The sequence below is a fragment of the Pan paniscus genome, chromosome X, assembly GCF_029289425.2.
Source record: "Pan paniscus chromosome X, NHGRI_mPanPan1-v2.0_pri, whole genome shotgun sequence".
Lineage (NCBI taxonomy): Eukaryota > Metazoa > Chordata > Mammalia > Primates > Hominidae > Pan > Pan paniscus.
Window position 1 is genome coordinate 98,456,935 of NC_073272.2, and position 26,993 is coordinate 98,483,927.

A 26,993-nucleotide genomic window follows, 5' to 3' on the forward strand; every position below is an offset into this window, starting at 1 on the left:
TTATCAATTTTTTCTCTGGATGATCTGTCCATTGCTGACAGTGTGGTGTTTGACGTATCCTACTATTATCATATTGCAATCAACTTCTCCCTTTAGATCTATTAATGTTTGCTTTACATACTTGGAAGCCCTGGTGTTGGGCGCATAGATATTTATAACTGTTCTATTAATTTGCTCAATTGACTCCTTTATCATTATATAGTGACCTGCTTTATCTTTTTTTATAGTTTTTGATTTATAATCCATCTTATATAAATATAGCCATTCCTGCTCTTTTTTAGTTTCCAGTTGCATGGAATATCTTTTTCCACCCCTTCCCTCTCAGTTTTTGTGTATCTTTATAGGTGAAGTGGTTTTCTCTTAGGAAACATATAATTGAGTCTTGTTTCTTTATCTATTCAACCACTATATGGTTTTTAAATGAAGTGAGTTTATTTACATTCAGTGTTATTTTTGATAAATAAGGACTTATTTTTGTCATTTTGTTGTTTGTTTTCTGATTGTCTTGTAACTACTGTCTGCCTTTCTTCTTGTCTTCTTTTGTGGTTAAGTGATTTTCTCTGGTAGTATCTTTAAATTTATTGGTTTTTATTTTTTAGGACCGTATAGTAAGTTTTTACATTGTAATTACCATGAACCTTACAAAAAATGCTTACAGTTATTACCAGTTATTTCAAACAGCTGACAACTTACTTTAGCTGACAGAAAAAGGAATATAAACAAACAGAAAAAATGATAAAACAACCTCTACAGTTTAACTCCAAACCCCCCCCCCCACACATTTTGGCTTTATGCTGTCCAAATTTACATATCTTATATTACCTATCTCTTAACAGGTTGCTATAGGTAATAATGTTATTGATAGAATTGTCTTGGGGCGCCATACTAGAGTTATGAGTGGATTGCACACACCAGTTACAGCATTGGAGTATTCTGGGTTTGTATTTGTACTTAATTTTACCAGTGGGTTTTATACCTTTATATGTTTTCTTTTTACACATTATTGTCTTTTACTTTCACATTGCAGAACTCCCTTTAACATTTCTTGTAAGGCTCGTCTAGTGGTGGTGATCGGCTTTTGCTTGTCTAAGATAAACTTTATTTCTGTTTCATATTTTACAGATAGTTTTTCTGGGTACAGTATTCTTGAATGAGGGTTTTTATTTTTTTTAGATTAGTGCTTAGAATATGTCATCTCACTCCTTCCTGGCCTGTATGATTTCTGTTAAAAAGTCTGTTAACAGAATAATTTGAGTTTTTTTCTATTATATTTGCTTTTTTTCCTTGTTCTTTTAGGATTCTCTTTTTCCTTGAACTTTGAGAGACTGATTATGTCCTAGGGTTGTCTTATTTGGGTCTAACCTGTTTTGTGTTCTCTGATCTTTCTGTACCTGGATATTTATCTCTTTCTCAAGTTTTAAAAAGTATCCTGTTATTATTTCTTTGAATAAGCTTTCCACTCCTTGCTCTTGCTCAGTGCCCTCTTGAACACCAATAATTCCTAGATTTGGTCTTTCGAGATAATTTTCTATATCTTGTTAGGTATATTTGTCTTTTTTCATTTTTTTTCTACTCTGATTCTATATTTTCAAATCACCTGTCTTCAAGCTCACTGATTCTTTCCTTTGCTTTATCTGTTCTGCTGTTGAGAGCCCCTTAGGAATTTTTCAGTTGAGCAAATTTATTTTTCACTTTCAAGATTTCTGTTTGATTTTATTATTTTAATCTCTTTATTAAATGTCTATTATACATTCCTGAATTGCTTTTCTGTGCTATCTTGGAGATCACTGAACTTTTTAATAAAACTATTTTAAATTCTTGATCAGAAAGTTTACATATCACCATCTCATTAGGGTCAGTCTCCGGTACTTGGCTTTGTCAATTTGAGGAGATGATGATTGCTACCATTTCTTATTTGCTACCATTTCTTGTGGATGTACACCTATGCCTTTGCATTGAAGGATTCGTTATTTATTCCAATTGATTCTGTCTGGGTTATTTAGTTTTTTATTACATACATTTTCTTAGAGTTTTTTTGTAATTTGCCTTTTTTTTTTTTTACACGAAATTTCACTCTTGTTGCCCAGGCTGGAGTGCATTGGCAGGATCTCAACTCACTGTAATCTCTGCCTTCTGGGTTCAAGTGATTCTTCTGCCTCAGCATCCTGAGTAACTGGGATTACAGGTGCCCACCACCAAGCCTGGCTATTTTTTAAAATTTTTATTTTTAGTAGAGATGAGGTTTCACCATGTTGGCCAGGCTGGTCTTGAACTCCTGACCTCAGGTGATCCACCCACCTTGGCCTCCCAAAGTGCTGGATCACAGGCATGAGCCACCACACCTGGCAGATGCTGCCTTATTTTTAGCAGTATATGGTGACTTTAGCCAAAGTTTTCTTTTGTTCTAGTAAGGAATCAATGGTACTTAATCTGAATGGGGGAGATCCCAAAGGAAATATTCTGGCAGTATGGAATGTCTGGCTAGGGATTTGTGTCCAGGGGATCTGTATTAGTCAAGGTTCCCTAGAAGGGCAGAACTAATAGGATATATATACATATATATAATATATTATGTATCTATTTATAATATATCTTTATATATAATATATAAATGTATATTATAAATATATAAATATAATAGATGTCTTTTATATAAAAATAATTTATATTTATATATAAATATAAATATATGCTATATATTTATATATAAATGTATACTATATATTTATATGTAAATATAAATATATACTCTATATTTATATGTAAATATAAATATATACTCTATATTTATAAATATAAATATATACTCTATATTTATAAATATAAATATATACTCTATATTTATAAATATAAATATATACTCTATATTGATATATATAAATATATACTCTATATTTATATATATAAATATATACTCTATATTTATATATATCAATATATACTCTATATTTATATATATAAATATATACTCTATATTTATATATATAAATATATACTCTATATTTATATATATAAATATATACTCTATATTTATATATATAAATATATACTCTATATTTATATATAAATATAAATATATACTCTACATTTATATATATAAATATAAATATATACTCTATATTTATATATAAATATAAATATATACTCTATAATTATATATAGAAATATAAATACATACTCTATATTTATATATATAAATATAAACTCTATATCTATGTATATAAATATAAACTCTATATTTATATATATAAATATAAATATAAACTCTATATTTATATATATAAATATAAATATATACTCTATATTTATATATAAATATAAATATATACTCTATATTTATATATAAATATAAATATATACTCTATATTTATATATAAATATAAATATATACTCTATATTTCTATATAAATATAAATATATACTCCATATTTATATATAAATATAAATATATACTCTATATTTATATATAAATATAAATATATACTCTATATTTATATATAAATATAAATATATACTCTATATTTATATATAAATATAAATATATACTCTATATTTATATATAAATGTAAATATATACTCTATATTTATATATAAATGTAAATATGTACTCTATATTTATATATAAATGTAAATATATACTCTATATTTATATATAAATGTAAATATATACTCTATATATAAATATAAATATATACTATATATATTTATATATACCTATAAATATATATTATATATATAAATATAAATATATACTATAAATATAAATATAAATATATAGTATATATTTATATATAAATATAAATATATAATATATATTTATAAATATAAATGTATCTTATATATTTATATATAAATATAAATATATATTATATATTTATATATAAATATAAATATATATTATATATTTATATATAAATATAAATGTATACTATATATTTATATATAAATATAAATATAAATATATACTATATATATTTATATATAAATATAAATATATACTATATATATTTATAAATATAAATATATACTATATATATTTATAAATATAAATATATACTATATATATTTATAAATATAAATATATACTATATATATTTATAAATATAAATATATACTATATATATTTATAAATATAAATATATACTATATATATTTATAAATATAAATATATACTATATATATTTATAAATATAAATATATACTATATATATTTATAAATATAAATATATACTATATATATTTATAAATATAAATATATACTATATATATTTATAAATATAAATATATACTATATATATTTATAAATATAAATATATACTATATATATTTATAAATATAAATATATACTATATATATTTATAAATATAAATATATACTATATATATTTATAAATATAAATATATACTATATATATTTATAAATATAAATATATACTATATATATTTATATATATAAATATATACTATGTATATTTATATATATAAATATAAATATATACTATGTATATTTATATATATAAATATAAATATATACTATGTATATTTATATATATAAATATAAACTATGTATATTTATATATAAATATAAATATATACTATGTATATTTATATATAAATATAAATATATACTATGTACATTTATATATAAATATAAATATATACTATGTATATTTATATATATAAATATAAATATATACTATGTATATTTATATATATGAATATAAATATATACTCTGTATATTTATATATATGAATATAAATATATACTCTGTATATTTATATAGAAATATAAATATATACTCTGTATATTTATATAGAAATAGAAATATATACTATGTATGTTTATATAGAAATAGAAATATATACTATGTATGTTTATATAGAAATAGAAATATATACTATGTATGTTTATATAGAAATAGAAATACATACTATGTATATTTATATAGAAATAGAAATACATACTATGTATATTTATATATATACATATAAATACATACTATGTATATTTATATATACATATAAATACGTACTATGTATATTTATATATACATATAAATACGTACTATGTATATTTATATATATACATATAAATACGTACTATGTATATTTATATATATACATATGAATACGTACTATGTATATTTATATATACATATGAATACGTACTATGTATATTTATATATATACATATGAATATGTACTATGTATATTTATATATACATATGAATATGTACTATGTATATTTATATATACATATGAATATATACTATGTATATTTATATATACACATATGAATATATACTATGTATATTTATATATATACATATGAATATATACTATGTATATTTACATATATACATATGAATATATACTATGTATATTTACATATATACATATGAATATATACTATGTATATTTACATATGTAAATATGAATACATACTATGTATATTTACATATGTAAATATGAATACGTACTATATACATTTACATATGTAAATATGAATACGTACTATATACATTTACATATGTAAATATGAATACGTACTATATACATTTACATATGTAAATATGAATACGTACTATATACATTTACATATGTAAATATGAATACGTACTATATATATTTATATTTATAAATATAAATACATACGATATATATTTATATATAAATATAAATACATACGATATATATATAATTATAAATACATACTATATATATTTATATATAATTATAAATACATACTATATATTTATATATAAATACATACTATACATTTATATATAAATACATACTATATATTTATATATAAATATATAATATATATTTATATACTATCTATATATACTATATATACTATATACTCTATATTTATATATAAATACTATAAATATATATACTATATATTTATATATATAAATATATAGTATATATTTATATATATAAATATATAGTATATATACCATATATATAGTATATACTATATATACCATATATATAGTATATACTATATATATATAAATGTATAGTATATATTTATATATATAAGTATATAGTATATATTTATATATGTAAATATATAGTATATATTTATATATATAAATATATAATATTTATATATATAAATATATATAAATATATATAAATATATATACATATATATTAAATATATATCTATATATATTTATATACTATATATTTATATATATAAATATAAATATATACTATACATTTATATATAAATATAAATATATACTATACATTTATATATAAATATAAATATATACTATATAGATTTATATATATAGATTTATATATATAAATACAAATATATAGTATATAGATTTATATATATAAATATAAATATATACTATATATTTATATATGTAAATATAAATATATACTATATATTTATATATAGTATATATTTATATATATGAATATAAATATGTACTATATATATTTATATATAAATATAAATATGTACTATATATATTTATATATAAATATAAATATATACTATATATATTTATATATATAAATATAAATATATACTATATATATTTATATATATAAATATAAATATATTCATATATATAAATATATATATTCATATATATATATATATTTATATATATAAATAGATATCTATTTATATATATATATTTATATATACACATTATATATATTTATATATACACATTATATATATTTATATATACACATTATATATATATTTATATATACTATATATATTTATATATATACTATATATATTTATATATAAATATATATATACTATTTATATTTATATATATAAATATAAACACACTATATATTTATATATATAAATATACACATATGCTATATATATTTATATATAAAAATACACACATGCTATATATATTTATATATATAAATATACACATATGCTATATATATTTATATATATAAATGTACACATATGCTATATATATTTATATATAAATGTACACATATGCTATATATATTCATATATATAAATGTACACATATGCTATATATATTCATATATATAAATGTACACATATGCTATATATATTCATATATATAAATGTACACATATGCTATATATATTCATATATAAATGTACACATATGCTATATATATTTATATATATAAATGTACACATATGCGATATATAGTTATATATATAAATGTACACATATGCTATATGTCTTTTTATATAAATATAAACATATGCTATATATCTTTATATATAAATATAAACATATGCTATATATCTTTATATATATAAATATAAATATATGCTATTTATCTTTATATATAAATATAAATATGTGCTATATATTTATATATAAATACAAATATATACTATGTATATTTATATATAACTATAAATATATACTATGTATATTTATATAGAAATATAAATATATACCATATATATTTATATATAAATATAAAAATATACTATATATATTTATATATAAATATAAATATATACTACATATATTTATATATAAATATAAACTCTATAGTTATATATAAATATAAACTATATATTTGTATATAAATATAAACTATACATTTATATATAAATATAAACTATACATTTATATATATAAATATAAACTATACATTTATATATATAAATATAAACTATATATTTATATATAAATATAAACTATATATTTATATATAAATATAAACTATATATTTATATATAAATATAAACTGTATATATATAAATATAAACTATATATTTATATATAAATATAAACATATATTTATATATAAATATAAACTATATATTTATATATAAATATAAACATATATTTATATATAAATATAAACATATTTATATATAAATATAAACATATATTTATATATAAATATAAACATATTTATATACAAATATAAACATATATATATAAATATAAACATATTTATATATAAATATAAACTGTACATATTTATACATAAATATAAACTGTACATATTTATACATAAATATAAACTGTACATATTTATACATAAACTGTATATATTTATATATAAATATATACAGTTTATATTTATATATAAATATAAACTGTACATATTTATATATAAATATAAACTGTACATATTTATATATAAATATAAACTGTATATATTTATATATAAATATAAACTGTATATATTTATATATAAGATAAACTGTATATATTATATATAAATATAAACTATATATTTATATATATTATAATATATTTTATAATATATATATTATAATATATATTATATATAGTAATATATATATTTAAATATATATACAATGTATATATTATATATATAATATTTTATATATTTATAATATATGTATTTATAATATATTTATAATATACATATTTATAATATGTATTTATCATATATATTTATAACATATATTATATATATAAAATATGGGAATTTATTAAGGATTAACTTACACGATCACAAAGTCCCACAATAGGCTGTCTGCAAGCTTGAGGAGCAAAGAGAGCCAGTTCGAGTCTCAAAACTGGAGAACTTGAAGTCCGATGCTTGAGGGCAGGAAGGATGCAGCACGGGAGAAAGATGTAGGCTGGGAGTCTTGCCTTTTCATGTTTTTCTGCCTGCTTTATATGCACTGGTAGCTGATTAATTTGTGCCCACCAGATTAAGGGTGGGTGTGCCTTCCCCAGCTCACTGATTCAAATGTTAATCTCCTTTGGCAACACCCTCACAGACACATCCAGGAACAATACTCTGCATTTTTCAATCCAATCAAGCTGACACTCAGTATTAACCATCACAAATCCACATCTTGTCAACTTGAACCCATACACATCTCCTGAAATTATACATAATCTTCAAATAAAGACAATAATAAGGTCATAATTATCCCTAAGTTAATATAACTATTCTTCGTACAACCGGAAATGCACCAATCAGTCCCCAACCCAAATACTACTACATAAAGTTAACAATACGTAAATACTGATATGAAGTCAATAAATCTGATGTCACATGATAAAGAAAAAGGAAATAAAATGAAGATATTTTCTTAGTACAAGTATATACATGCACAAACATGTTTTTAATAAAAGAAGAAGGAAATACTCATGACAGTTACTGTCCTCGTTTCTGCAGCTGGTCACGTGGAGTCCATATTGATGACTACTTTCTTATATTACACATTCTGTATTCCCTTTGCCTTCAGCAAGCACCTCAGCAGGTCGTGGGTTTTTTTTTCCTGGTAGAGTAACCCAAACCTTCATTCCTGGGAGGTCTGGATCATTTGTAGTCCTGCCTGGATTGGGCGGTTGTAGTTTCTCATTGACCTTAATCACAGGGCAGGGTAATACTAGGAGACAGGATAATGGATCTCCTGTATTCCATGCTTACTATTCCTTACCTCCATTATGGGGTAATAGACTGGTTTCATCTTGATAGTCCGGGTCAATCTTCCTACCTATACTCGATAAGTCCCTTCTTAGCCTGTTGACTTAAAGGTAGGAGGATCCCAGTGGCCAGGTAACAATCTGAACTTCCAGTTTAACGAAATTGTTGTTGTGTCTCCTGGTGGCAGCATTCCTCCCTCTGGAACTAAGACCTCTAAGCAAGCAGAGCATAATGTTGTGGGAACAGGAAGCAAAAATTTTGCTAGTGGATCGCTAGGGGTGATAGCAAGTGGTGCCATTTCCACTTCCACCCCTTGATTCCTGAACTCGTGAATCCTGGCTATGGGAGAAAGAGTGCCATATATTGGACGCTGATTCAGAGCATACACAGCCTTCTGGAGAACTGTGTTTCAGCCCTGAAAAGTACTGTCACCCAGTGGTCGTTGTAATTGTGACTTCAAAAGGCCATTCCACCGTTCTATCAATCCAGCTGCTTCAAGATGACGGGGAACATGGTAAGACCAGTGAATTCCATGAGCATGAACCCACTGCTGCACTTCTTTAGCCATAAGTGCTTTGGTCAGAGGCAATGCTGTGTGGAATACCATGACCGTGGATAAGGCATTCCATGAGTCCACGGATGGTAGTCTTGGCAGAAGCATTGTGTGCAGGATAGGCAAACTCATATCCCTACTAAGTCTCTATTCCAGTGAGGAGAAATCTCTGCCCTTTCCATGATGGAAGAGATTTAATATAATCAACCTGCCACCGGGTAGCTGGCTGACCACCCCGAGGAATGGTGCCGTATTGAAGGCTCAGTGTTGATCTCTGCTGCTGGCAAACTGGGCACTCAGCAGTGACCGTAGCCAGGTCAGCCTTGATGAGTGGTAGTCCATGCTGCTGAGCCCATGCATAACCTCCAGCCCTGCCACCGTGGCCACTTTGTTCATGGGCCTATTGGGCTATGAAAGAGGTGGCTGGGGAAAGAGGCTGGGTGGTGTCCACAGAGCAGGTTATCCTGTCCACTTGATTATTAAAATCCTCCTCTGCTGAGGTCACCCGTTGGTGAGCATTCACATGGGATACAAATATCTTCACAGTTTTTGACCATTCAGAGAGATCCATTCACATACCTCTTCCTCAAAGTTCTTTGTTACCAATTTTCCAATCATGCTTCTTTCAAGTCCCTGACCATCCAGCCAAACCATTGGCTACAGCCCATGAATCAGTATATAATTGCACATCTCTCCATTTCTTCTTCCATGCAAAGTGCACAACCAGGTGCACTGCTCAAAGACCTGTCCACTGGGAAGATTTCCCTTCACCACTGTCCTTCAGGGATGTCCTAGAAAGGGACTGTAGTGCTGCAGCTGTCCATTTTCGAGTGGTGCCTGCTTATCGTTCAGAACCATCTGTGAACCAGGCCCTAGTTGTCTCTTCCTCTGTCAATTGATCATAAAGAACTCCCAGTGAGGCCATCGGTGCAGGCTGGGCAAGAGAAAGCAGGGTGGCAGGAGTGAAGACCATGGGCATTTGAGCCACTTCCTCATGTAACTTACTTGTGCCTTCAGGACCTGCTCGAGCCTGATCACATATATACCACCTTTATTTGATGGTGGAATGCTGCTGTGTGTGACCCACTTTATGGCTAGATGGGTCAGAAAGCACCCCGTTCATGATAGGCAATTCAGGTCACATGGCAACTTGATGACCCATAGTCAAACGTTCAGTTTCCACCAAAGCCCAGTAACAGACCAAGAGCTGTCTCTCAAAAGGAGAATAGTTATCTGCAGAAGATGGCAGGGCCTTGCTCCAAAATCATAGAGGATTCCACTGTGATTCACCTATGGAGGCCTGCCAGAGGCTCCAAACAGCATTCCATTCCTACCTGCCACTGACACCTTAAGCACCATTGGATCTGCTGGGTCATATGGCCCAATTGCCAGAACAGCTTCCACAGCAGTCTGGACCTGTTGCAGAGCCTTCTCCTGTTATGGACCCCACTCAAAACTGGCAGCCTTTCAGGTCACTTGATAAATGGGCTGGAGTAGCACACCCAAATGAGGAATGTGTTGCCTCCAAAATCCAAATAGGCCCACTAGGTGTTGTACCTCTTTCTTGGTTGTAGGAGGGGCCAAATGCAGCAGCTTATTCTTTACCTTAGACGAAATATCTCGACAGGCCGCACACCACTGGGCCCCTAGAAATTTTGCTGAGGTAGAGGTTCCCTGAATTTTAGTCAGATTTATTTCCCATCCCCTGGCATTCAAATGTCTCACCAATAAGTCCAGTGTGTTCACTACTGCTTGCTCACTGGATCCAATCAGCATAATGTCATCAATGTAATGAACCAGTGTGATATCCTGCAGAAGCTAAAAGTGATCAAGTTCTCTCTGATAAAATTATGACAAAAAGCATACCCCTGAGGTAGGACAGTAAAGGTATATTGCTGGCCTTGCCAGCTGAAGGAAAATTGCTTCTGGTGGGCGTTATGGACAGGAATGGAGAAAAACATATTGGCCAAGTCAATAGCTGCATACCAGGTACCAGGACATGTGTTAATTTGCTCAAGCAATGAAACCACATCTGGTAAAGCAGCTGCATTTGGAGTCACCAGTTGATTAAACTTATGATAATCCATTTTCATTCCCCAAGATCAATTTGTCTTTCTCACAGGCAAGATGGGAGAGTTGAATGGGGATGTGGTAGGAATCACCACTTCTGTGTCTTTCAAGTCTTTGATGGTGGCATGAATCTCCGTAATCCCTCCAGGGATGTGATATTGATTTTGATTTACTATTTTTCTAGGTAGAGGCAGCTCTAATTGCTTCCATTTGGCCTTTCCTACCATGATAGTCCTTACCCTGACAGTCACGGAGCTAATGTGGGGATTCTGCCAGCTGCTAAGTAGGTCTATGCCAATTATGCATTCTAGCACTGGGGAAATGACCACAGGATGAATCCGGGGACCCACTGGACCCACTGTAAGTCAGATCTGAGCTAAAACTCCATTAATTACCTGACCTCCGTAAGCCCCTACTTTAACTGGAGGGTCACAATGATGTTTTGAGTCCCCAAGATTCAACATCAGCTCAGAGCCAGTGTCCAGTAGTCCCCATAATGTCTGATCATTTCCCTTTCCCCAATGCAGTTACCCTGGTGAAAGGCTGGAGGTCTCCTTGGGGGAGGAAGGGAGAAAGATTCACTGCATAAATTGTCAAAAATGTAGTGAGGCCTTCCTCAAGGGGACCCAGCCTCCCCTTCATTCAAGTGGTTCTGGGTCTGTAAACTGGGTCAAGTCTGGAAATTGATTTAGGGGCTGCTATTCTCTGTTTTTATACTTCAAATTAGTCTTTTGTCCATTCGACCTAAAAGTTTTCTCCTTGTATAAATTAAGTAGGAATGCAGTAGGCTTCCTATCAGTTCACTTCTAGGAACACCATGATTAATTAGTCAATGCCAGAGATCTACATGAGTCAGACTATTCTGATTGCTGCTTTGTCTCTGCTGTCCATTATGGTAGCTATGGCCACCTTGCCTTTGATGGCTGAGTGCTGCCACTTGGCCCCCACCACCTTGGGATCCAATTATTCCCATTGCATTTAAATTTTGTAGTTGAGTAACTGTGGTCCCCACTGTTAAATCACACATACAGAGAAGAGCAATTACAGGGCTCTTCAAAGATGCAGGTGCTGCCCTCACAAATCTATTTCACAAGGCATTGGTCAAGGGTATATCTTCTGGACCCTTTCAGCCGGGATGAGTAGGTCTAAAGTGACTAATCCACTCCACCATTCCAATCTCCCTAAGCCTTTGGATCCTTTCCTTTATATTTAACAGAGGGAGATCAGGCATTTCCAGCTCACTCACAGTGGGCCATCTTTTAATTTTATCTCAGCTAACCAAGTAAACGAGCTATTTGAACCTTTTTTAACTCCCTGAGCTGCAACATTAAATGGCTCAGTACCTGCTTCTGAAGCCAGGAGACAGAATCACTGATTTCATCATTTTCTTTCATCACTTTGTCCACTAAACTTAGGACCAACCAACGAGCTTCATTATGTTCCTTGGTTCTCCACATATGGTCAAAGATATTATGTACAGAATCACTAAACTCCTTGCCTCTCATGAGTGATGAATCAGGAGTGACAAATGCATTTATTTTGCATAACTTTCTAAGCAGTTCATACCAATGACTGTCAGTGTTCTTCATACTATTAAAAGTAGAGTCCTTAGCATTTTGGGGTCTAATCATATTGAGCAGCCAACTCCAGAAACCCAAAAACCAATGAAAGAACTCCATCTGTATTATTCTGTTCCACTAGAACCACTTCTGGTACCAAAATCTGTATAAGTCAGAGTTCCTTAGAAGGGCAGAACTAATAGGATATATAGCCTATTAATTTATTAAGTATTAACTTACATGATCACAAGGTCCCACAATATGCTGTCTGCAAGCTTGAGGAGCAAGGAGAGCCAGTCTGAGTCTAAAAGCTGGAGAACTTTAGTCCGATGTTTGAGGGCAGGAAGCATGCAACTCACAAGAAAGATGTAGGCTGGGAAGCTAGGCCAGTCTCGCTTTTTCACTTTTTTCTGCCTTCTTTATATTGGCTTGCAGCTGATTAGATTGTGCCCACCAGATTAAGGGTGGGTCTGCCTTCCCCAGCCCAGTGACTAAAATATTAATCTCCTTTGGCAACACCCTCACAGATACACCCAGGAAGAATTCTTGCATCTTTCAATCTAATCAAGTTGACACTCAGTATTAACCATCACAGGATCTATTGTTCGAATTTCCTATAGCATGGTGCTATGGAACAGCTACTCTAATTTGGTGTTTCCTTTGGCTCAGTTACAGAGCAGAGTTTTCAGGGCTAGTGATTGTAGTTGCACCTCTTTCCTTTGTTTCTAGCTGTCCTCAGGGATGTTTCTCCCTTCAGTCCTGATGTTTCCTATGGGGTGAGGCAAACACAGATCTCCTGCCAGGGAACCCAAGATAACAGGGAATCAGGTTGTCCACCTCAACCTCACTTTTTCCAGTGCAGAAACTATGAGTTGGGGGAAAATTTTCTATGTGCTTGGTGTGTTACATTATGTAGCTAGTCAGACATGAGCAGAGCAGGAGAGGGCTCCACTGCACTCCTCCACATACACCAGGAATGTCATGCGACCACGAGGTGATAGTCAGGTGGTTGTTAACTGTATCTCTAAAATAATTGGTAACAGTCAGTGCCAGGGAAAGGAAGTCTCCCAATAAACAAAAACACCTGAAACTGGTGATCGATCAGCAACTTCCTCATAAGATCTCAGGAGTTGGGTGAGTTCACACATGTTCTCTAAGAGGCAAAATGGTGGCGTTCAACTGGTATATTACCTCCAAGGGACATTCAGCTGGTAAGGGATGAATGCCCAATGTGAGCATGCATACAACTCCAGTAAACACTCTGTGCATCCTCCTCTCTTTAGTGCTGGAAGGCCACTGTGCAGTGGACATCCCATCTCAAGGGAAGAATCAGGAGAGAAGGAACACAAGACTCTGGAAGTATGCTAGTGCATAAAACCCCAAGTCAAAAGGTCAAACCGTGGACTTGTCTTTCAAGTCACTTGCTTGGCCCTCTTTCAAGTGTACATCCCTTCCTTTTATTCCTGCTCTAAAGTTTTGTTGTAAACTTTCACTGCTGCTCTAAAATTTGCCTCGGTCTCTTCTTCTGTCTTATGCCCCTCAGTTAAATTATTTCCTCTGAGAAGGCAAGAATTGAGATTGTTGCAGACCCATACAGATTCACTGCCGGTAACATATTTAGGTGTCATGTGACTTGGATAACTTCCACTGCTAACATACTTTGATGCTGTGTGACTCAGATACATTCCCTAGTGGTAACAGATTATTCCTCACCTTCTTTGGCTGCAGGCATTCAAACCCTGTCTATGGTTTTCTTCTCCTTTTCTCTCTGCTGCTTACTAACCAAACCCCTGAACAAGTCCTCTTGGCCATAAGTGACTCGGGTCCCCCTGGATGATCTCTCAGCTCACCCTGATGGGTGGCTTGCAGAGGTGGGAAGGAACTTGGGGGTCCACACCGAGTAGAACTGAGGCACTAATGACCCTCCTGGACAGGAAGTTTGTGAGAGTGTAAGGCTAAATCCCAAAAACATGCAATGTTTGGGGTTTCCTCTGCTTTTTCAACTAAAATGGGCTCTTTCTCAAGAACCTGCACTGCCTATTTTCCTGTTTTCTCTGTGTGTGTTCAGAAATGGCCTTGTGCACCCACTTTGAGTGCCACATGACTTCTTAAGCACACACTCCCTGTTATTTGTGTATCTGTGGCTTTTACTGCATTTGTGCAGCAGCAAAGGCATGGGTTCCCTTGTGATATTCCTAAGATTTATACTTGTTCTTACTCTACCAGCTCCGATGACCTCCAACTCTTTTCCAGTCGGCTAGCACATTGCTGGGACAGACACTAATTGGAACCCTGGCTCTGTCAGCTTCTTATGACTTACTATACGCTTTTCATTCCTGTTATGACCCAGGGCCAAGTTTTCTGGTGGCTCTTGAAGCAGTTTGTCCAGCGGCTTAGGGCCTCACTCTGGCCTTTTAAGGATCCCACCTACTTTTGAGTCATCACCCCTTTGAGAGGAAGAAAAATTCTTTCCTTGCCATTTGTGAGTTCTTACCCCAAGCCCCATTTCTCCAGAGGTTACTACTTTATGTCCAGAGGACAAATAAAACTTGCCCACTCAAATCTAAGGGCTACTGTTTTTGCGAGCATTTGAAGGCTTTCCATGACTATTACTCTTGCTTCCTCCCACTTTCTCCTTTAGCCTCCATTTCTCTAATTCTATGCCCTTCTCAAAATGCATCAAGACCTTCAAGGTCATATTCAAAGGGAGATAGAAAGGAAGTCCATTCCCCTGTGGTGATTAGATGAAAAATAGGCTTCTTGTCTACTTAAAGAACATGGTAAATGGAAATCTGAGAAAAGAGATAATCATTTTGTTACTTGAGTGCTTCAAGTGAAAGTTACCATAAGGTCATGGAGACAAGGATGTAGGCTGGCCCAAGGCCACAGGCATGAGAGACCCATAGGACAGAGATGAAGTGTGGTCCCAGGCTAACAGATTACCATTAGAACAGAGATGAAAGATTAGGGTATATGGTAAGACCAGTTCATTCTGGAACCCCACAGATGAACAGGGGGCCCACTGTTCACTCCAGTGTCTCCTTTGTTCTCAAGTGGGTAATTGTGATGAGATGGGACCAAGGGTACAGGGTAAGAATGGTTCATTCCAATATTCTAAGGATGATGAAGGGTGCCCCATTAAGGATAATAGTAAGGTAGAGGAAAAACCTTCTTTTGCCTTTTTTATTTTTTCTCTTCCATTATTTCTTCACAGATCAGTAATCATGTCTACGTACCACAGGACATGCCCCTCGGATGCATCCCCCAAAACTGGGAAAAGTTTGATATCCCCAAACCTTAAAACAACAACAACAAAAAAAACTAGTTTTCATTTTTAATACTGTTTGGCTTAAAAAGGAACAGGGAGAAATTTACAAGTCAGCCTTGGAACCCAGTACCCCTGAGCAGGAAGTCCTCAAATAAGCCTTTTAAGTCTTTTATAACTGAGAGTAGAATAAAGAGGACAGGACTAAGAAAAAGAAGAAACACATCAAAAGGAGGCGGACTCAACTATTGGCTGCTCTGCAAGCCCACCAGCCCCTTCCAGGTTTCCCTAAGGACACTCCTTCAAATAAGTGCCATTGATGCAGGACGCCAGGCCACTGGAAGGCAAACTGCCCCATTGGGACAAATGGGAAAAAGCCTCATGTGGTGTGCCATCTCTGCCACAAGCTTAGCCACTAGAACAGGACTGCCCTGAGGGCTGATGGACCCCAGGACAGAATTCTTTCCCCTGATAACTTTGAGCAGAAGGAGCTCTCTGCTCCAGCTGGCTCTCAAATGAGACATTGTCACCAACAAGATAAAGCTGAGGGCAACTCTGGAGGTGGCAAGTAAAATTATAATTTTCCCTTTTGGGTTCAAGAGCTGCCTACTCTGTGCTAATCTCCTTCTCTGAACAATTCTCCTTCAAGTCTCGTTGGGCAATCAAAGTAAATGGCATCCCCTCCCTCCAATAGAAAAGATTCACACCCCTTTATATGACTTGAGGGACCAATTAACATTCTTTCACCAGTCTCTGGTAATATCTAAATACCTCAAACATCTTTGGGGCAAAAATATGCTTTCCAAGTGATATGGTTTGGCTGTGTCCCCACCCAAACCTCATCTTGAATTGCAGCTCCCATAATTCCCATGTGTTGTGAGAGGGACCTGTTGGGAGGTAACTGAATCATAGGGGTGGATCTTTCCCATGTCGTTATCATGATAGTGAATAAGTCTCATGAGATCTGATGATTTTATAAAGGTGACTTTCTCTGCACATGACTTCTTGTCTGCCACCATGAAAAACATGACTTTACTCTTCCTTTGCCTTCTGCCATGATTGTGAGGCCTCCCCAGACACGCTAAGCTGTGAGTCAATTACACCTCTTTCCTTTATAAATTACCCAGTCTCAGGTATGTCTTTATTAGCAGCATGAGAACACATTAATACAGTAAACTGGTACGGTAAAGTGGGGTGCTGCTGTAAATATACCCAAAAATGTGGAAGCAACTTTAGAACTGGGTAACATAGAGAAGTTGGAACAGTTTGGAGGGCTCAGAAGATGACAGCAAAATGTGGGAAAGTTTAGGACTTCCTAGAGACTTGGAGGGCTCAGAAGACAGAAAGATGTGGGAAACTTTGGAACTTCCTAGAGACTTGCTGAATGGCTTTGACCAAAATGCTGATAGTGATATGGACAATGAAGTCCAGGCTGAGGTGGGCTCAGATGGAGTTAAGAAACTTGCTAAGAACTGGAGCAAAGGTGACTCTTACTATGTTTTAGCAAAGAGACTGGCAGGATTTTGCTCCTGTCCTAGAGATCTGTGGAACTTTAAACTTGAGAGAGTTGATTTAGGATATCTGGGGGAGGAAATTTATAAATGGCAAAGTGTTCAAGAGGTAGTAGAGCATAAAAGTTTGAAAAATTTGCAGCCTGACAATACAGTAGAAAAGAAAACACATTTTCTGGGACAAAATTTAAGCCTGCTGCAGAAATTTGCATAAGTAACAAGTAGCCGAATGTTAATAACCAAGGGAATGGGGAAAATGTCTCCAGGCCATGTTAGAGACCTTCACAGAAGCCCCTCCCATCAGTCTGCTGGTTTTATGAACAGGAGTTCCCCTGCACAGGCTCTCCTGCCTGCTGCCATATAAGATGTGACTTTGCTCCTCCTTTGTCTTTTGCCTTGATTGTGAGGCCTTCTCAGGTCCAGAGGCCTAGGAGGAAAAAATGGTTTTCTGAGCCAGACTCAGGGCTCCCTTGCTGTGTGCAGTCTAGGGAGTTGGTACCCTGCATTCTAGCCCCTCCAGCCATGACTATTGGCTAAAAGGGGCCAAGGTACAGCTCAAGCCATAGCTTCAGAGGGTGCAAGCCCCAAGTCTTGGCAGCTTTCATGTGGTATTGAGTCTGTGGGTACAAAGAAGTCAAGAATTAAGGTTTGGGAACCTCTGCCTAGATTTCAGAGGATGTATGGAAATGCCTGGATGTCCAGGCAGAAGTTTACTTCAAGGGCAGGGCCCTCATGGAGAGCATCTGCTAGGTGCAGTGCAGAAGAAAAATCAGGTTGTGAGCCCCCACACAGAGCCCCCAGTGGGGCACTGCCTAGTGGAGCTGTGAGAAGAGGGCCACCATCCTCCAGACCCCAGTATGGTAGATCTACTAATAGCCTGCATCATGCACCAGAAAAAGCCACTGACACTCAACGCCAGTCATGAAAACAGCCAGAGTACAGCCCCCATCCTCTGAGATCTATGCAGAACCATAAAACCCTGAACCATAAAAACAAAAACAAAATAATAAAGTTTTCCTCTCTTCTTGTTTTATGTCCTTAGGAGCTTGACCTTGTAACCATGTTCAGAAACTTTGTCTTGGTCATCTCCCCCATCTGGAGGACAGGATTTTTGGAATTCGTGTCATAGTTAGCTCACAAAATTATCTTGAGCAAGTTAAAAGCCATTTCAAGCTCAAAATTCACTGCTCTAGCCTCCTTCTGGGAAGAGAAATGGAAACTGCCCAATGCTGCAGTTTAGTAGCTAAGGCTTTGTCTTTTTCCAATGGCAGCATGGGTTCAGAGTTAAATTCCTGGCTTAGGGAATCAGTGCTTTCTGCTTGATATCTGTGTGACCTTTGCCATTTATTGATTCTCTGCTCCTCCATGAACAATATCTGACTTTCCTTCTTAAATTTTTCTTTCTCTAAGCTACTTTGGAGATTCTAGATCCTGTAAAAACTGCTAGCCACCTTATTGAAAATACCCTGTACACTTGTGGTTAAATCATAACCTTAGTTAAGGCTTGTTGATATCGCCTGTGAGGTTACTTTTTGTAAAGTTTAAAAGCCAGAAATATTGGATGTATGGCCTACCTAAAGTAGGGTAATAAGATATTTAAAAGAATTTATTTAAAAGCATGCTATGATTAAAATTCAATTTTTATTAAAAGCAGATATCTAAACCATGCATATATTTAAAAGGTCTTTATATTTTTTTTCTCTTCTTGGATTGTGTTTTCCTGTAGTAAAGGGTTTTTTTTCTTCTCAATCAGCTGAATTGTTTTTCTCCATTTGTCTTCTTGCCACTCTTGATGCACAAATGAAAGGATCTAAGATACTTTCTAACAGCCTGGGACATCTTGGGAAAAACGGAGAAAGTGAGACAAACTTCATTTTGGGAAAAACTTCTGTTTTCCTCAGAAAGCCACAGGAATTGAAAGCAGATACATTTCTCTCAAAATCTAAGGCTCTGTTCTGTTTTGCATTGCATTATCTGATGTTTATGACTTTTGTGGATATCAGAAATTACTTCACGTTATGAGAGCGCTTTAGTGTATAATCACTAGGTAGGAAATATACTTTTAGGGATGACTACTTGCAGTTAAGGTGGGATATGCATCTCTTTGCACGTTTGGATCAGAGACGCATGCTCTTGCCCACATAGAAGATATGGCAATCTCCTCACTCCCCACTGAGAGGTAAGACTCCCATGGGAGATGGACTGATTCCTTCCTTATATGGAATCCAGGATCTGGTATAAAAATGGGACCCTTAATTTTCAGGGATCTGTTTTGCCTTCCAGATGTGCCTGCCTGCTTATTAGGCCCTAGAACCTGCATGCTTTTCTGGCCCTGTTTCTCAAAGGGCTCCACCCTGTAGCCAGTAATCCAAATAAGAAACTTAAAATTAACAAATGAAAAATCTTACGACTACTGAATCTTCTGCCTTTCTGTGTATTTATATGTGTTGCGTGTGTGATGGTTATATATGAGAGAGCTCTGAATGATTGGCTTAAAAATAATAAGAGCTTAAATCAAATATTTTTTCAGAAAAATTAAAACTGTAATGCATTTTGTTTCATGTTACTTAAGTAATCTTTAATAAATAAAGACAGTTTTAAAGATTATTGGTAAAATAAAAAATCTTCAGAAATTTAAACATTTGGTCTAAATTAGGCAGGTAAGACATCCAGTTTTCTAAATGCTTTAAGGTCATAATCTGCTTCTGTGACTATTGAAAATTGTTCAACTTACCTGTTTGGGAACCATTTGATTTTAGGTAATGCCTGGGCACGTGTGGAGTTATCCATTCCCTCTGGCTACACAGGAAAGGGTCACAGCTCATCTGCACTTCTGTCTAGTGTCCCAGGCTTTATACTTAATAATTAAAATCACTTACTTGCCAGGTTTTTCACCAAAAATAAAAGTTGCTAAGAGTTAACATTGTAACATGTAGTTGAGAGTACTGAAGAAACAGTTTTACGCACAAGGTGTGTTGGAAAGTAAAATGCGTTTTTAGTAAAAGATTATAAGAAGGCATGGAAATGTGGATTTTTTTTGCCTAGATTAAAGGGTTAAGGCTTGTTTTAAGTTAGATAGGAAAGATCTCAAGGTTTGCACAAGTTGTGAAAGGTTTGTAAAAAATTAATCTTGTAAAAGAAATTCTGTGTGTGAACATATTGGCTAAAGTTAAAAGGGTATTATTCAGTTTTCCAGTAAATTGAATATTAGACTAAAACCATGACAGGTTTTTCTTAGAGAATTTTTCTGCTTTTTAACAAAAACATCATAAAGGGTTATGAAAAGCTTATGAGAATCTTAACTTATGGTCAGACTGAATAAAAGTGTATAGATTTCTCTATGAGGTTTTATTAAGAAATGGGTTTGACATCAATAGTACACTAATGCAAAGGTAATACCTGGATTTCTTTCAGCTGTATTTGTATAAATGTATTATTGGTATGTGTCCTAAAGTTATGCAAAACTCCTATGATTCTGATATGACTTAGTATATGTTATCAGTAATAATTATTGTTATATAAGATTATTATGTGCCACAGAAATAACAAATTTCCTTGTCAATTGTGTCTTTGACTGTGGCTGCCCTTAGATATTTTGTTATCCACAGACAATTGTTTTGTTTTAATTTTATAATCAGCTGTAGGCTTAAATGCAGGTTTCTGATAACTTTGGAGATTGTGACATTAAAATAGAAGAAAAGCTTTCAGGACTATCATGGAGAGCTGAAATGTTCATGAATATCAATCAGAACAGGAGTGAACTGCATGGAATAAATGTTCTAGAGAATTAAATAATCCTTTTGTGATTTTTTTCCTTAAAAAGTTGCAAATCCTTTGTTTTTCAAAGCCAAGAAGACTTTTCTTTTGAGCTATTTATAGCTTTTAACAATTGAGTAAAGTATACTCCTATAAAAAATTTTGGAGCATATTTCTACCAGATTTCTCCAAAATTTGGAAGCCATTTGTGAGTATTCTTAACATATGGCAATTTAGTTATTTGCATAAGTGCAATAAGAATCTGTCTTCTTTTACAACAGACACAATTGGAGAAACTTGGTTATTTTAGCAAGGCTTTGACTGGAGTGATGTGCTTTGATTCCTTTTTAAGGAATCAAATGTGACTTACACAGCCAATGAAAGCCCCTTGGGAAAACTCACCTTACACTTTGTCTAAACAGTCCCTGTACAGGGTTCCTGACATGTGGTAAGTAGAGTGTCACTTTCTAACAGGCCCAGGAGCCCTAAGTTTTCTTGGGACCTCAAGAGGGGGGAGATTTACCCAAGTTATACAGGTATTTGATGGCATAAACTCATGAGTGGGCTTAAGGCTTTAAAAAGAGTCTTATCTGAGATTCCTTATCAAATAAAGTTCCCTCAAAGCCAATTTAAAAAGAGCCTATATGGTAAATAATTATTCTTGCTGTGCTTTATCCAAATAATGAGATCATGTATAATAAGACTAAAGCTTATTTTGCAAACAAATCAGTCTTATCATAATTTGTTTTTAATAAAATTGAGGATTGGAGAGAGAAAAATTATGTTTCAAGAACTATGGTACACCTATTATTATATTCTAGTCCCATCAGTTGTTCTTGAATCTTTGTCTGAAATTTAGACTAACCTTGCTTATTCCTCCTAACCAAACAGTGATCTCTGGCTACAGCTCAGAAGAAACAAAAGGGATGGGTAATGTAAAGTTCTAGATCAATATTCTAATTCTGGAGGTATATTGGAATTGACTAGCAACCTCATAAACCCCAAGTTCTAGTAGGCATGACTATAACCACCAACTACCTAGGCATGTTGGCAGCCTCAGGAAATTTTGGAGTCATCCTCACCCCCTTATTTTGTTTTAACATTCTTCTTCTTTTTTTTTTTTTTCTTGAGACAGAGTCTTGCTTTGTCCCCCCAGGCTGGAATGTAGCAGCACAATATTGGCTCATTGCCACCTCCTCTTCCCAGGTTCAAGTGATTCTCCCACTTTAGCCTCCTGGATAGCTGAAACTATAGGCATGCACCACCATGCCTGGCTCACTTTTGTGTTTTTGGTAGAGACAGGGTTTTGCTATGTTGGCCAGGCTGATCTCAAACTCCTGGCCTTAAGTGATATGCTTGCTTCAGCCTCCCAAAGTGCTAGGACTACAGGCATAAGCCATGCCCAGCCTTGTTTTAACATTCTTCTAAATCTAATAACTCATTTTGTCCCCTCTCACCTTCAGGCCTTCAAGCTCCAGATAATCCTCAGTGAGGTATACTGTCCGCTCAATATCCAAGAGTCACCCTTCTACAAGGGACCTCTAGACATGACAGAGGTAAAGTCATGCTCCTGTCCCCCTTGGACCTGGCTGGAAACTGCATTCATCAACCCATGGAACCACCCCCCTGCCATGAAAGCTAGCAAGAGGCCAAGACCCACAGAACAACCACCATCACCCCTCTGTCAGCAGGAAGCGGTTACAAAAGACTAACCTTTGCCCATTTTCCCCAAAGAATTGGGGTCTTGGAATCTTGAGGGAGGAAATGTTACAGTAGGTAGCTAGTCAGACATGAGCAGAGCAGAAGAGGGCTTACACACACACACACACACACACCTCACGCACAAAGAATCCTGGGCAACCATCAGGCGATTGTAAGGTGGTTGTTAACTGTGTCTCTAAAATAACGATTGGTCACAACCAGTGCAATGGAAAGGCAGTCTCTCAATAAACAGAAACACCTGGAGCTGATGATCAGCAGCTTCCTGATCAGGTCTCAGAAGTTTGGCAAGCTGGCCTACACATGCGCACTAAGAGGCAAAATGGCACAGTTTAACTGGTATATGACTTCCAATGGACATTCAGCATGTAAGGGAAAAATGCCTCAAGTAAGCATGCATACAACTCCACTAAACACACTGTGCATGCTCCCCTCTCAAGTGCTGGCAGGCCAGTGCACATGGGGACAGCCCACCCCAAAGAAAGTCTCAAGGGTGCAAGACCCCAGGAATATGCCAATGTATTAAACCCTAAGTCAAAAGGTCAAATCATGCACTTGTCTTTCAAGTCACCCACTTGACCCTCTTCCAAGTGTACTTTCCTTCCTTTTGTTACTACTCTAAAGCTTTTTAATAAATTTTCACTTTTTGAATTCTTGTCTGCAACTTAGACTAACCTTGCTTGTTTCTCTGAACCAACCAGTGATCTCTGGCTCAACTCAGAAGCAACAAATGGATGGGTAATGTAAAAATCTGGATTAATATTCTAATTCTGGGGGTACAAATCTAAAATTTGCTTCAGTCTGTCCTTCTACCTATGCCCCTCAGTTAAATTCTTTCTTCTGAGGAGGCTAGAATTGAGGTTGCTGCAGACCTGTACCGATTCACCACCAGTAGCAGGTACTAGAAAGATTAAGGAGAGGAACATTCTGGTTATGAAGGTCCAATTCTCTTACCATATGTTCCGAGTTGTTTTTTTGTTTTGTTTTGTTTTGTTTTAATTCTCTGTAGTCCTGGGAACTGCCTCACTCTCATGTTTGAGTTCTGGGATATTGTTGGTGATAGTCTCTGCAGTGTATATTGGTTTTTATATTTTGTGGAGGGGGAGTGAAGCCAGTTTGCTTCTATGCTGCCATTTTGAAACCCTGCCACAAGTCATTTATTCCTGTTGTTGGAAAATATTCCATTGATTAGGTGTAATACCATTTGTTTATCCATTGACCTATTGGGAAAGATCTTATTTGCTTCAAGTTTTGGCAATTGTAAATAAAACTGCTATAAATCTGTGCAGGTTTTTGTGCAGATAGAAGTTTTCATCTCATTTGTGTAAATGCCATAGAGTGCAGTTGCTGGATTGTATGGTTAGTAAATTAGTCTATTTTTATGCTGCTGATAAAGACATACCAGAGACTGGCTAACTTATAAAGAAGCAGAGGTTTAATGGACTCACAGTTCCGTGTGGCTGGGGAGGCCTCACAACCATGGTGGGAAAGGGAAAGACATGACTTATATGGCTGCGGGCAAAAGAGAATGAGAGCCAATGAAAGGGGTTTCCCCCTATAAAACCATCAGATCTCATAAGACTTATTCACTACCTCGAGAACAGTATGGGGGAAACTACCCCCATCATTCAATTATCTCCCACTGGGTCCCTCCACAACATGTGGAAATTATGAGAGCTACAATTCAAGATGAGATTTGGTGGGGACACAGCCAATCATATTAGTAAGAATATGCTTACTTCTGTAAAAAGCTGCCAAACTCTCTTCTAAATTGGCTGTAACTGTTTGCATTTTCATTAGTAATGAATGAGAGTTTCTGTTGTTCCACATCCTCTCCAGCATTTGGTGTTGTAAGCATTTAGAATTTTAGACATTCTACTAGGTGTATCGTGGTATCTCCTTGTTGTTTTAATTTATAATTTCCTGATGACAAACGATGTTGAGCATATTTTATATCATATATATGTACACACACACACACACACACACACATTCTTTGGTCAGATGTCTGTTCAGGTTTTCAGCTCATATTTTAATTGGGTTGTTGCTTTGTTCAGTTTAAAGAGTTATTCATACATTTTAGAGCTCAGTCCTTTATCAGATATGTATTTTGCAAAGATTTTCTTCCAATCTGTGGCTTGTATTTTCATTCTCCCAACAGTGTCTTTCACAGAGCAGAAGTTTTTATTTTTAATAAAGTACACCTAATCAATATTTTCTTTCATGGATTGTGCTTCTGGTGTTGCATCTAGAAAGTCATCACCAAACCTAAGGTCACCTAGACTTTCTCCCATGGTATCTTCTATTAGTTTTATAGTTTTTAGCTTTAAATTTAGGTTTATGATTCATTTTAAATTAATTATTTTTGAAATGTTTAAGATCTGTGTATAGAATCTTTTTTGCATATGAATATCCAGTTGTTCCAGCACCATTTGTTGAGGATTGTTTTTTCTTCCTGGAATTATCATTGCTCCTTTGTCACAGAGCAGTTGACTGTGTGGATCTACACACAAATTTAAGCCAACAGCTGTTGCAGTTCTATGTTTATAATAATGTTTAAATTTTGAATCCAACTATTAATATGAATTTTAAGCCACTTCTCTGTTTCTTTTGATTTGAATGTGGAGGGTGTCATTTACTTCAGAAGGTATGTAAAAGAGATGTGCAACTTAGAAAAATCAAAATAAATTTTAGCATAAATATTCAACACAGAATGGAAACAGAATTTTACCCATGTAGCTAAATATGGAGCCCCTATCCGACTATATTAGAATATATAATTGTTAACATTATTTGCCAAGTCAAAAATAAAGACATTTGGGAAATTTTTCCTTTAAGTGCATTATTTGTATTAAAATAAAGTGATTGATATGCATGGTGTGAAATTTATGTTAATTAGTATGAGGCTAATGATTGAAATTTTAATACTATTAAATGTTTTTTCAGAATATAAACATTTAACAAATCAATAAAGCATAGTTATTGCAATAAGAGAGTTCACTTCTAGATCTGACCATTATCACCTTTATAACCCCATCTTCTGAGTATAAACAAGAGCTAATAAAAATGAAAATAGAATGATAAGAGAGGGAACAATTTGACTGAGATCTTCTGACTTTATACTAGATCATACTGAATGGGAGATAAGCAA

General features: G+C 33.5%; 1 long non-coding RNA gene across 1 annotated transcript in view; it reads left to right on the forward strand.

The window, feature by feature from the left end:
* The window catches only part of LOC134729840 (uncharacterized), a 288,470-nt gene extending 261,743 nt beyond the window's left edge, over nt 1–26,727 (forward strand). Inside the window, exon 4 of the long non-coding RNA XR_010111330.1 lies at nt 23,587–26,727. This is a non-coding gene — a long non-coding RNA (uncharacterized LOC134729840). The remainder of the gene's footprint in view (nt 1–23,586) is intronic.
* The last annotated feature ends 266 nt before the right edge of the window (nt 26,728–26,993 follow it).